The following is a 13,012-nucleotide window of genomic DNA, read 5'->3' as shown; positions in this document are numbered from 1 at the left end:
ATGTTACACTTATTTAAACAATAGAATTGTGTTTTAATGACAAAAATATTTATTTGGAAAATGTTTTAATAGCTCCTGAGCTTTTGGCTTTTTTTAAATGATGAATGATTACATTTTGCTCTTGAGCAGTGTAAACTTGGAGGCTCTCAAAGAAATTCTAGGTCTGGGTCTTTCCCAAAGGAAGTCTGACAAGAGAAGTTCCGTTACAATCTTACCAGACATGAGTGTGACCATTAACAAGCAAGTCCTAGACACAACATCTCAGCCGCTGTTCCACCTCCCCTTCAGCTGTTTCATTTTCTCATCCAGGCTTTTACCCAGGACAGACCAGAGGCCCCGTCCACCTATGCTGAGCTGAGGCCCTCTCCTAGGCCCTCCCACAACCCAAGGCCGTGGTTGCAGAGAGGAAGGGCCTATGGGGATTTTCAGAGGTGTGAAGTGATACAAACAAATTCCCTGGCCTTGGGGACCTGGGGGAGGGGGCGGGTGAAAGTCTGGGGTGGCGTGGTGGCGGGGTTGAAGGAATTCCTCCAGGCCAGTCTGACACTCTGAGCTCTTCCCCTCTCCTGCCCACACACCAACCATTGCATTCACGGTGCAGGCCTGACTCATTAAATGCCAGCCTCCCGCTAATCTACTCCTGGTTGCAAGGAGCTGGGACTGCAATTTGCTGACCTTCTGCACGAGCACTACTGTGTGTGTTTCTCACACGTAATGTGTGCACCCTCTTCTCACAGCTCAGTTTCTATAGAAAACATTCCTGTGTTGACAGATAAAAACCAACCTGGGCACAGGGAAAGAGATGTTTTATTCAAAAGAGTGACCGTAACAGGGAAGGGGAGACCACCACGAGATCCTTATAAAGAAATAAAACGATGGACTGCTACTTTGGCATGCATTTAAGTGCTATGTTAAAAGGTAGCACCACTGAATTAAGCACAGTTTTTCCATACATCTTGAGCTTACTCACATTAAACTCTTGGCACACAGTGAGGATGTGAACAGGTGAGGAAGTGAGCACGTGGGGCGAGAATGTTGAGAGAATAACTGAGGCAATAAAGCCCTTGGTAGATTTTGAGCTTTCCCCATTATGTTTCTAGGCTTCCCGTGGGTGTTCTTGATCAGAAAAAGCAGCGTATTTCTTCTATCATTCTGTACCTGCCCTGTTTTCATTTACATGGATTTCTCGTCAAGTGGTACTGAACTTTCAAAGATATTTTCATTTTCCACTGGACCCTGTGCAGAGCTCTGAGGTACTGAAATTCACTGACCACATCCAATTAATTCTGATAGGTAGTAAATGCATTGAGGTGTCCACATAAAAGTTTTCTTCCTTAGTATAAGACTACATGAAATCCAGGCATGGCCAGTACAGCTAAAAAGTAAGTACCTAGTAGAGTTCCAGTGTGAACAGAAAAATCCAAATCTTCTTAAAGTTGAAAACTATGTGGAACCCTGAAATCTCAAAGCTACTACCCTACATTTTTGTTCACTGAATTTCTGTGTTTCAGTGTGGAGAACTCTGTATTTCTCAGGACTCCTGGCAACCCTGACCCTTGGTACTTCCAAAGTCAAGACAGACAGAAAGATTCCTTAGATAGATGATAGCCAGATAGATAGATACATAGGGAATAGATAGATAGATAGATAAATAGATAGGGAATAGCTATATAAGTAGGTAGATAGATAGATATAGTGATTGATAGGGATAGATAGACAGATAGATGACAGTTAGATAAAAGAAAGAAGGGAAAACTAGGTATTGAATCCATGACTATCTACACAGAATAAAAGCTACCTACAAAATTTGATTTTAAGCAATGGAAATAGCTTTTAATTAAAGAGTAGTTTAGTAAGGAATGCATTACATTGTCACTAAATGTGGTACCAATGATGGAAAATAACACAGAGCTATTGTAGGGGAATAAGAGCCAAGGATGGGCTGGCCCATCAAGAGTATGAAGACGAACAGTGTTCTAAAGGACTCACATCTCCCACAGAAAAAAAACCGTTATAATTCACAAGTCTGTTACGATACATCCAGGATCAGGGGAAAGAGTGTTTAATGCAACACTTATTTCTATTTCTTCCTTTAGTTTCATCTCATCTCTATGTGAAGATCCTAAAACATAGAATTTGATGACTCTGAGTAAGCCTTAGCCTTTCTTTTCTTTGATTCCTGGATGCCATCTCTCCCCTTTACTACGTCTACATCGCACCAGAATCTCTGACTGTGGTTTTTACCGAGCTTCCTCTTCATTTGCAAAGCTAGTGGAGGACAAAGAGAAGAAATGCACCCATTTGCCTGATAAAGTTATATTTTTATTGTTCCTAAGAAGCAATGATGCAAGGAAATCCTTTTCCTAATATAATATACTTCATTTGGATAATGATTACTAATAACTCGATTATTACGTTAAGCTTTCTAATAAGTCAACCTCCTATCCTGAAATTTTTAGCAAGCACAACTTGATTACCTGAATTTACAGAAACCACATGCTCTCGGTTACAAGTCACTGCAGCAGTGATAAACCCTTCATACAGGTATTACTTGACTGGTCCTCTTCATGGGTAGTTGGCAGGAAGATAAGACGAGGAATATTAGAATTTTCTATATTGGTTTTAGTAAACTGATAAACACAGAGGGAATAGGACACGTGATCCCCACAATTAAATATAGCAGACTCTGGAAAATTGGAACTATTTAAAAACAGAAGGGAAGCTGGAAAATCCTTTTGAGTTTGCTGTCCCTACATTCCTTTTCATGTTCTCAGATTTGTAAAAAATAAGAGCAAATATTATATATTAATCTAGAAACTTTGTTACAGCTTAAATTATTATAAGCCTTTCCTCTCAAGAAACAGGTTAATTTGTAAAAGTACAAACATATTAAACAATGCAAAGCCTTCTTACATAATGAAAAACATTCAAGGTTATCAGAGCAAATAGGTTACATACTTGGTCTTTTATCATTGTTTTACTACAGTAAAGACATTATGCTTAATAAACCAATGTGATTCATTGGACTAGCAACATAAAGAGCCCAGCATAACCTATTAGCCCTAATTTCATATTGGCTCAAGATAGGCATGCATCCACATGACAGAAATCTCTTTTTGTCAAATCCTGCCTTAAAATCAATGTGGAAATTTTGAATTTTTTTAAAAGAATGATAAGAATTTGAAAAGCATATTTGAAAATATGAATAATGATGAGAAATGATGGAATGGAGATGATTTAGTCCAGAGAAGCCCAAATCTACGTATCTGACTTTAGCCAACCTCTGTGGGCCCAGGAAGCAGCGTAAAGAGTGAGCACGGCCTCCTGGTATGGGATCACATGTTACCCCATATCTAAGGATTACCCAGGACACTACATGCATCAAAGTTTATCAAACATCAGTGCTTCTGGACGCTCTCTTCCTGACCCAAGAACAGACATGCTGAGTCTTCTCTACCTGTCTTGATTTTTCTTTTCCCTTCGCTTCTCAACCCCACAGAATCCACCAAATCCCTCTTCTCCAGTCTTCCCTCCAGGTTACTCATATTTCCATACATTCAACAAACGCTACCTGAGGTCCGCCATGCTTTCTGGTCCATGGCAATGCACCACTGAGCAGGAAAATGTCCCTGCACTCAGGAGCTTACATTCCCAAGGCATAGACTGAAAAAATACACAAGTAGACACACAATGCCAGGTACTGGTAAGTGCTATGGAGAACGACATGGCAGGTTAGAGGAATAAGAGTGTGGTAAAGGCAGGAGGGAGCTCCTTTAAGGAAGGAAGGCTCACTGAGGGGCCAGGAACCTGGCCCCTTTTTACTCTCCTGGTGGATGAGGCCCAGACGCGCAGAACCATGGGCTCAGAATGAGTGGTGTCACCGCATCTCAGAGCCTCCTGGATCAAACTACCAAATTCAAGTCAGCAATGACCTGACAATCTCACAGTAGCCTTTGAATACACAAAGGGACTTGTCAGTTTTCTGAAAACATAAGAGGAAGTTCTTTCAAACTGCAATTAAATTTAAACATAATATAAACATAATATTTTACTAATAAACATTAATCACAAGAATATATTACTGAGGGTAAATGTATAATCTTTTCAGGAGATCATATTTAAAATAATATTTATTATTAACTTATTAGTTCCACAACATGTATCAGGCTTCTGTAATACAGTGATACTGGCACTGAAAATACAGTGATAAAGGCATAGTTCCCTGCTTTCAAATCAACAACAATGAGAACTCTGCTACATAAACACAAGATGCTCAAGTCAGATCAGACGACGCCTGCACCCTGCTTCACAGACGACCACGCAGCCGTGACCTGCTCAGGGGTTCCCAGCCCCACCCCCTCACCATCAGCTTTGTAGGGAAGATATCACCTCACTTGCATCTTGCTGTGTTCCTGCCTCAGACCAGTGTTTTACATAGAGTTGGCATTCAATAGACACTTCTCCAAAGAAGACATACAAATGGCCAATAAACACATAAAAAATGCTCAACATCAGTAATTATCAGAGAAACGCAAATCAAAAGTACAATGAGGTATCAACTCACACTGGTCAGAGTGGTCATCATTAAAAAGTCTACAAACAATAAATGCTGGAGAGGGTGTGGAGAAAAGGGGACCCTCCTACACTGTTGGTGGGAATGTAAATTGATGCAGCCACTATGGAGAACAGTATGGAGGTTCCTTAAAAAACTAAAAACAGAACTATCATATGACCCAGCAATCCCACTACTGGAACTATATCCAGAGAAAACCATGATTCGAAAAGATACATGCACCCCAATGTTCATTGCAGCACAGTTTACAATAATCAAGACATGGAAGCAACCTAAATGTTCCTCAAGAAAGGAATGCATAAAGAAGATGTGGTACCTATATACAATGGAATATTACTCAGCCATAGAAAAGAAGGAAATAATGCCATTTGCAGCAACATGGATGAACCTAGAGATTATCATACTAAGCGAAGTAAATCAGAGAAAGACAAATATCATATATCACTTATATGTAGAATCTAAAATACTGATAAAAATGAACTTATATACAAGACATAACATAACTTAACTTATATACAAGACATAACAAACTTATGGTTACTAAAGGGGAGAGGGGGATATAAATCAGGAGTTTGGGATTAACAAAAACACACTAATATATATATAATAGATAACCAACAAGCACTTACCATATAGCACAAGGAACTATACTCAATATTTTTTAATAACCTATAAGGGAAAAGAATCTGGAGTATATATATATATATATAACTGAATCACTTTGATGTACACCTGAAACAAGCCTAACATTGTAAATCAATTATACTTCAATGAAAAAAAAATTCTGTGAAAACACTACAATAAATAAATAAATACATATAGTCGGCATTCAATAATTATTTGTCGCAGGAATGAACAAACTAATAACAAGTAAATAACATGAGCAATCCCAGTGTGGGAGCAGGGTCACGGGACGCACAGCTGAGGCCAGTAGTTCCCAGACGAGGCCACGGCTGAGTTGAATTAGGTCCCCAGCGGAGCACCAGGTCAGAGAAGAGAGGGCGTAAGGTATAGAGAACATGGCTATTCAAGGCTTCTCGTTCCTTCTCTGAGACTTGAGCAAGGGGTGGATACCACTGACAAAGGAGTCTGTGATAAAGAGGGTCTCACGGGTCCTGCAGAGGGGTTTGTGCTTCACACTGAACATGAGGGAGGGGTAGAAGGCTGAGCTCCCGCTACTGCCTTTGACAAGACCCCTGTGGTGGGACATAGGGGGACGTGGTGCACCACACGCACACACCACACACACACCACACACCAAACACACACACACACACACACACACACACACACACAAAATGATATGACAGCCCCCTGCTGAGAATAAGGGGAAGAGAGTCAACCAGGACGATTCACAACTATGTGCTGTGGGATGGCTCTGAATATGTCCAGGATTTATCTCTGCCAGAGGGAGGAAACAAGGAAACATTCTTTTCTTGACACCTCACTGCCTTTTTAAAATTCAAAATCTCTTTTTCCAAGCCCTAGCCCTGCTTTTGTGAACAAGTCATTTTAACTTCATTTTCTTTCCTATTTATTTATTGGTAAGAACATCAAGGAGACAATGGATGAGAAAGCATTTTAAAGTTGCAAAAAGTCTACAAATATTGATATTAGTGTGATTATTTTACTATTTTTCTCCACTGCTTGTGCTTTCCATTCTCTCACATATTTGGTTTTAAGATTTCCCTCAATTTCCTGCCTATATTATTTTTCTTCTTCACTTCCTTTCTTTCTTATTTTTTCTCTTTCAGCACAATGAAGTAGCTTATTAATGTCATAATGAGTAATTCCTCCTCCCACCAATGAACGATCTCGCCGTGAGAGAAACTTCAACAAAGCACCTACTGCAATATTTCCTGTGGGATATTTCATGTGTCTAGACCATGGGAAGTATGCATATGTTCTAAAAGTCATGTAGAGGGTGTTACAGAACACAAACTTTGGTACTAATAATAACAATGATGATAATTATAATAAACTGATACTTTTGAAGATTTACTGAGTTCCAGGCACTTTACATTACCTCATTTAATTCTTACTATACTCTTGTGGATCCGTGGAATTATCCAAATCTTACCTGGACACAGAGCCCTAAAGAAGAATATGCAGCACCGCCAGGGTATGGAGCTGGAGATCAAGTTTATGTGGGTGTGTCTCCAAATACTTTGCTCCTAGCACTCACTTCCTCCCATATTTTTGTCAGGCTACTAACTTCCTACTTCTAAGTTTGTTCATCCTACGAGCACACATCTGGCATAGGACTGTGCCTGATTCTCGGAGAAAGTCCCAACAATACAAAGTAATGCAAATCAGTATTAAACGCACGCATGTAAGTAAATTATAATTATTGGTAAATAAGTATAAAATGCTCTACATAGAAGATTGCATTTAAATTGGAGGGATTTGCTAGGACACAGCATAAGGTATACAAATACACAACATGTTCTGGAAAAATCAAGTAGTTCAGAGCCCCAAGAAATCAGTGATGTTCCCCCTGGGAAAGCAGACCCTGAAGGTGTTGGTCGGCGAGGGCATAGTGACCCAGATATGGGGGGCCCTGCACCCAGAGTTTCTGACACAGTGGGTCTAGGGTGGGGTCCAAGAATTTGCACTTCTAGAAATATCCTAAGTGATGCTGCTTGTTCATGGACCACCCTTTCTGAGATACAGTCTTAACAAAACCAGTTTCTAGATACCTTTCATATATATTCTCTCTTCTAAAATCTGCATGAGAAATCATCTGTGGGGGAAATCTTGAGCAAATTCTCTTTTCCTGTATCCCTTTTTGTAATTGCCTTTATTTCTGTTTAAACATGGAAGGCACAAGTGGACTCTTTCTGTGATGTATTGGTCACCACACAAAAAAGCAATTAGAAATATTGATCTTAATACAGAGAATGTGAATGACTCCAAATGAACCAACTTTTGCAAGTCAGGTGGTTTGCTTTCTTTACTTTCAACAAAAATAAAGGGAAATCTAGTGAAAATGTCATCTGATGGATTTTCTAAATTAATTCCGGGGGATAGATAAGTTTGTGAATTCAGCAAGGAGTTCAAACTCACTTAGTAACAGTGGAATAAGTGTTTCTTCCATCTTTTATCTTCAAAATTTGTCAGTCTCTATTTCTATTAAAAGAAAAATAAGAATAGAACTAATGCTGAATTCTGGGTCATTCCAACCAAAAGTGACATTCATCCATAAATACAAAAAACAACATGGGAAAAAAAATCTATCAATCTTATAATTAGATGTATTTCAAATAAAAGTTTATACTTATTTGTGATACTAATATACCAAAACCAGTAAGATTTTTAGGTTTCTTTGATCACTTTTTAGTACTAATAATTGGAACAATATCCCAAACCAGAAGAAAGTTTTATTAACACTTACAGCCACATGGTGACAGGGAATTAAATCAAAAAATAATATTTCAATTCATGTACTCATTTATATTCAAACAATTACTTTAGGACTGACCAATAAAAGACCATCAAACATAAAATAATGTAATAGGTTATAAGTCTGTAAATAAAGGAATTGCAACACGAGTTCAGGAAGAAAATGGAATCGTGTGTAAGGAAATTTGAAATAAACACACAAGATTACTGGGTGTGCCCAGTGCAAAATCACCCATTATTCAGAGCCCATTGCCCAGGTTTTCTGGTCTTTCTTTACCCTTGTGCTGTTTTAAAACTCTGTACGTGGTAGATAACTGATGAATATGCAAAATAAATTATGTCTACAGACAGGCAAACAACTGTCCAGTAAATACTGAAGTGACTTACATTCCCCACCTCCCTAGAATATGCCAGTTTGGGTCCAGTGTAAATTAATTTCAGCATCTCTTTACTCCATATGCATTTGCTTTTCCTTCTTCTTCTCATTTGAACCAGTTGATATCTGCCTAGTTTCATGCTTAATCAGGAACTAAATACAATATTTAACATGTTTCCATTTTACCTCTGTGTGGGAGTCATGATTGTACTCCTTTTAAAATATTATTCTTTAATAGACACAATATTGTTAGCTGTATAAAAAAAAAAACCTTAGTTTGTATATTCTGTAAATGGATGATAGTGAGTATCGAATTGCCATTTATTTAGATTCCATTGGACACTTTCAAAGTGTGATACAGAAATTGATTTTAACATGTTGATATTTAAAATATACTGCAAATTATATTATGTTTAACTAGTTACACTTATGATAAAAAGAACTTAGCTATTAACTTAAAATGTGCAAGGGATACTAATCATTGAATAAAATTCTTAAGAGTATTCTCAAGCAAAAGCACATAATGTGCCCCAGCATAGATTATATGGAAGGCCATAAACTACATGAGAAGATGTGGAATGAACACTTGGTACCAAATGCGGAGTACTTTAAATACCTTGCTAAAACTGAGGTTGCTCTGCAAACAATGGTTTTTAAAGAAGGGAATGAAACCATCTGACTTGAGGAAGAAAAAGATAACTTTTATATAATATATATATATATAATATATAAAATATATAATATATAATATATATAATATATATAGTATATAATATATAATATATATTTTATATATTATATATATATAATATATATATATAATATAATAAAAGGGATGGAATAAGTGAGGAACCAGAGGCAGTGGAATGGGTTTAGACGATTATTACAATAGACACTTGCAGTAAATAGTTCCAGCTAAAAATAATGATGGTTTCCTAGTGAAACAGTGATAGTGAGAATAAAAAAAACTGGGTGTGGGTGTGGGAGAAATTATGGAGACAAAATGTCCAGCAAACAGGGACTGGATGAAGTAAATGAAGTAGAAGAATCAGTAAGGACTCTGGGTAGGCAACACTCAAATCTCTGCCTTTATGTCCATTTGTCTATCTCTCTATCTATCCACCTACCTATCTATCCATCCCATCTCCCTGACCATTTAATTGAGCTGTACATCTGTATGGAAGTCTATTTGGATATTTCCCTAGGACTTCTAATTCCTATGCCCTAAATAGAACTAATTATCTACCCTAGCTATACTAATCACTTCTTCTCCACTCTCTCACCTATTTTTTTTCTGTTTTTTTTTTTAATTGGGGTATAGTTGCTTTACAGTGTTGTGTTAGTTTCTGCTGTACAACGAAGTGAATCAGCTATATGTATACATATATCCCCTCCCTCTTGGACCCGTCACTGTTTGCAGATGAGATGATGCTATACATAGAAAATCCTAAAGATGCTACCAGAAAACTACTAGAGCTCATCAATGAATTTGGTAAAATTGCAGGATATAAAATTAATACACAGAAATCTGTTGCATTTCTACACACTAACAATGAAAGATCAGAAAGAGAAATTAAGGAAACAATCCCATTTACCATCACATCAAAAAGAATAAAATACCTAGGAATAAACCTACCTAAGGAGGCAAAAGACCTGTACTCCAAAAACCATAAGATGCTGATGAAAGAAATTGAAGATGACACAAACAGGTGAAAAGATATACCATGTTCTTGGATTGGAGGAATCAATATTGTCAAAATGACTATACTACCCAAGGCAATCTACCGACTCAATGCAATCCCTATCAAATTACCAATGGCATTTTTCACAGAACTAGAACAAATAATTTTAAAATTTGTATGGAAACACAAAAGACCCCAAATAGCCAAAAGAATCTTGAGAAAGAAAAACGGAGCTGAAGGAATGAGGCTCCCTGACTTCAGACCGTATTACATTTTGATTTATCTGCAGTGTTTTGTGTATACCTCTGTATTTTTAAATGGTTTTTCTAGGGATTACAATGTACTTAAGTAACATATCATAATCTACTAATACCGACATTTTAACACTTCAAAGAGAAAACATCCCCACGGTTAGGGCCTTCCTGTCTGTGATACTATTATTATCTCTTCATACATGGAAATGTCTGATAAAAATTTTATAATTTTAAAAAGTCAACAGAAGAGTCTACTTCTTTATCCATATTTCTTGCTCTTTCCTTAGTTCTGATTCTCCCAGTTTTCTTCTCTCATCATTTCCTTGATGTTTGAAGAACTTCCTTTAGCAATTCTTTTAGAGCATTCTGCAGGTGACAAATTCTCTTAGATTTCCTTTAACTGGGACTGTTTTATTTCACATTTAAAGGATAAATTCTCAATTGAGAGTTCTGTTTTTCAAAACGTTTCTCCTCTTCTGGCCCATTTTGATGAGAAATCTGTGGGTTTGATGAGTTATCCTTCTATAGGGAACGTGTCTGTTCTCTTTGTTTCCCTTCAAAACGTTTTCTTTGCCTTTAGTTTTCAGAAATTTGATTATGATATGTCTTGACATGGATTTCTACAGGTTTGTCCTATTTGGATTTTGAGCAGTTTCTTGAATCTTTAGATTTATATATTTTGACAGACTTGGAAAATGAAAATACCACAGCATAAACTAAGACAAAATAGTGCTTTGTTATTAATAGCACCATAAGAGACCCAAGTGTGGAGCTCTTATAAACCTGGTTTAAATTTTATGGTCTAAACCAGGGTCAGCAAACTAGAGCCCAAAGGCCAAATCACCACCCCTTCTGTTTATAAATAAAGTTTTATTGAAATACAGTCATGCCCATTTTCCTTATTATCTATGCCCACTATCAGCACGATCCACAAAGCCTTAAATATGCACTCTCTGGCCCTTTGCAGATAATGTTTGCTGACCCGGGTCAAGACTAAAGGTTTGAGAGAGCCTCTCCCTTCTCTGAGCCTAGATTAAAATCTTGGGAATTTCCACCCCTCTGGCCAGTCACATGGTTCAGAAGATAAAGACACACCTGGGCAGGATATCAGCCAGGAGCCCACCAGAAAACGTGGGTCCCTCAAATTAAAACTATTCCAGGAGGTTTTACCAACAAAACAGCACTTATCACAGTGTGGATGGGTATAAAGGACCCGTAGTGGATGTGTGATCATCTCGGTCTAGTGACAGCAGAGGGGCAGCTATGACCTCAAGACTCAGGGTAACCAAGGGAAGACACAGTTACTGGAGACAAATAGGCCAGTAGAGGACCCTGAGGGGCAGCCCCGGGCCAGGCCAGGTGACCCTGAGGGACGTCTCGGAGACACCGCAGAGCAGCAGCCCTGCCCTCTCCTCCCCTTCCTTCTACCCCTTACTGTGGGCCACTCGCAATCAGAGGGGAGCTCAGACGGCACAGAACCCAGGGATTTAGTTGGGAACCAGGTGGAGTGAGGAAGGGTGAGAGGGGTCAAGGGGCAGAGGTCAAAAGACAGGAAATATGGCAAGAATGTGAGCGAGTTTTTCCTAAGTTGGACCACCTGACCAGCCATTAATAAAAATACACTAATCAGTGAACTTCAATCAGAAAAGCAGAATGTGTGTGGGTGAGAAAGAGAAAGGAAGAACGGCCAAGGGGTTCACCCTAGTGTCCCTGTGGGTGTGCAGGGGGGCACATGCATGCACACACATACGTGCTCACAGGGGCACACACATGCACACACACAGGGGCACACACATGCACGTGATACCTACCCACACAAGGGGACACATGCATGCATGCACACATACATGCACACAGGGGCACACGCATGCACACACACACAGGGAACACACATGCACATGACACATACCCACACAAGGTGACACATGCATGCATGCACACATACATGCACACAGGGGCACACACATACCCACACAGGCACATGCATGCACACACAGGGGCACACACATGCACGTGACACATACCCACACAAGGGGGGCACATGCATGCACACACATACGTGCTCACAGGGGCACATGCATGCATGCACACATACATGCACACAGGGGCACACACATGCATGCACACATACACACACATAGGGGACACATGCATATACCCACACATACACACACACAGGGGCACACGCATGCACACACACACAGGGCACACACATGCACATGACACATACCCACACAAGGTGACACATGCATGCATGCACACATACACACACACAGAGGCACATGCATGCATGCACACATGCACACACACAAGGGCACATGCATGCACGCACACAGAGGCACACACGTGCACACACACACGAGAAATACAGGAAAACTGTATCAAGAGAATTCAACAATTTTCCCTAAATATGCAAATTCCAAACATGATTTTGTCCCAGGTTCCTAGTTGCTTTGGAAGTCTGTCGAATACCTTCAGAAAACATTGGATATCAGTCCCTCAGCCTGTTCTCACCAAATCATTATCTATAAATTATTTAAGGGGAAATTTTCAGTAGCAACTGTGACCAAATTCAAACAACAACATTAAGTTCTTGGGAATATCCTCTGCCCAAAATTATTTATGTAAGTTGCAGCAAATATAAATTGTGTCAGTAATCTATAAAATTCATCCTTTAATTCTTATAGCTGTTCTGCAAAAATATATTCAACACTTAATGGAAGTC

Source organism: Balaenoptera musculus, chromosome 6 (genome assembly GCF_009873245.2).
Source record: "Balaenoptera musculus isolate JJ_BM4_2016_0621 chromosome 6, mBalMus1.pri.v3, whole genome shotgun sequence".
Lineage (NCBI taxonomy): Eukaryota > Metazoa > Chordata > Mammalia > Artiodactyla > Balaenopteridae > Balaenoptera > Balaenoptera musculus.
This window is presented reverse-complemented; position numbering follows the sequence as displayed.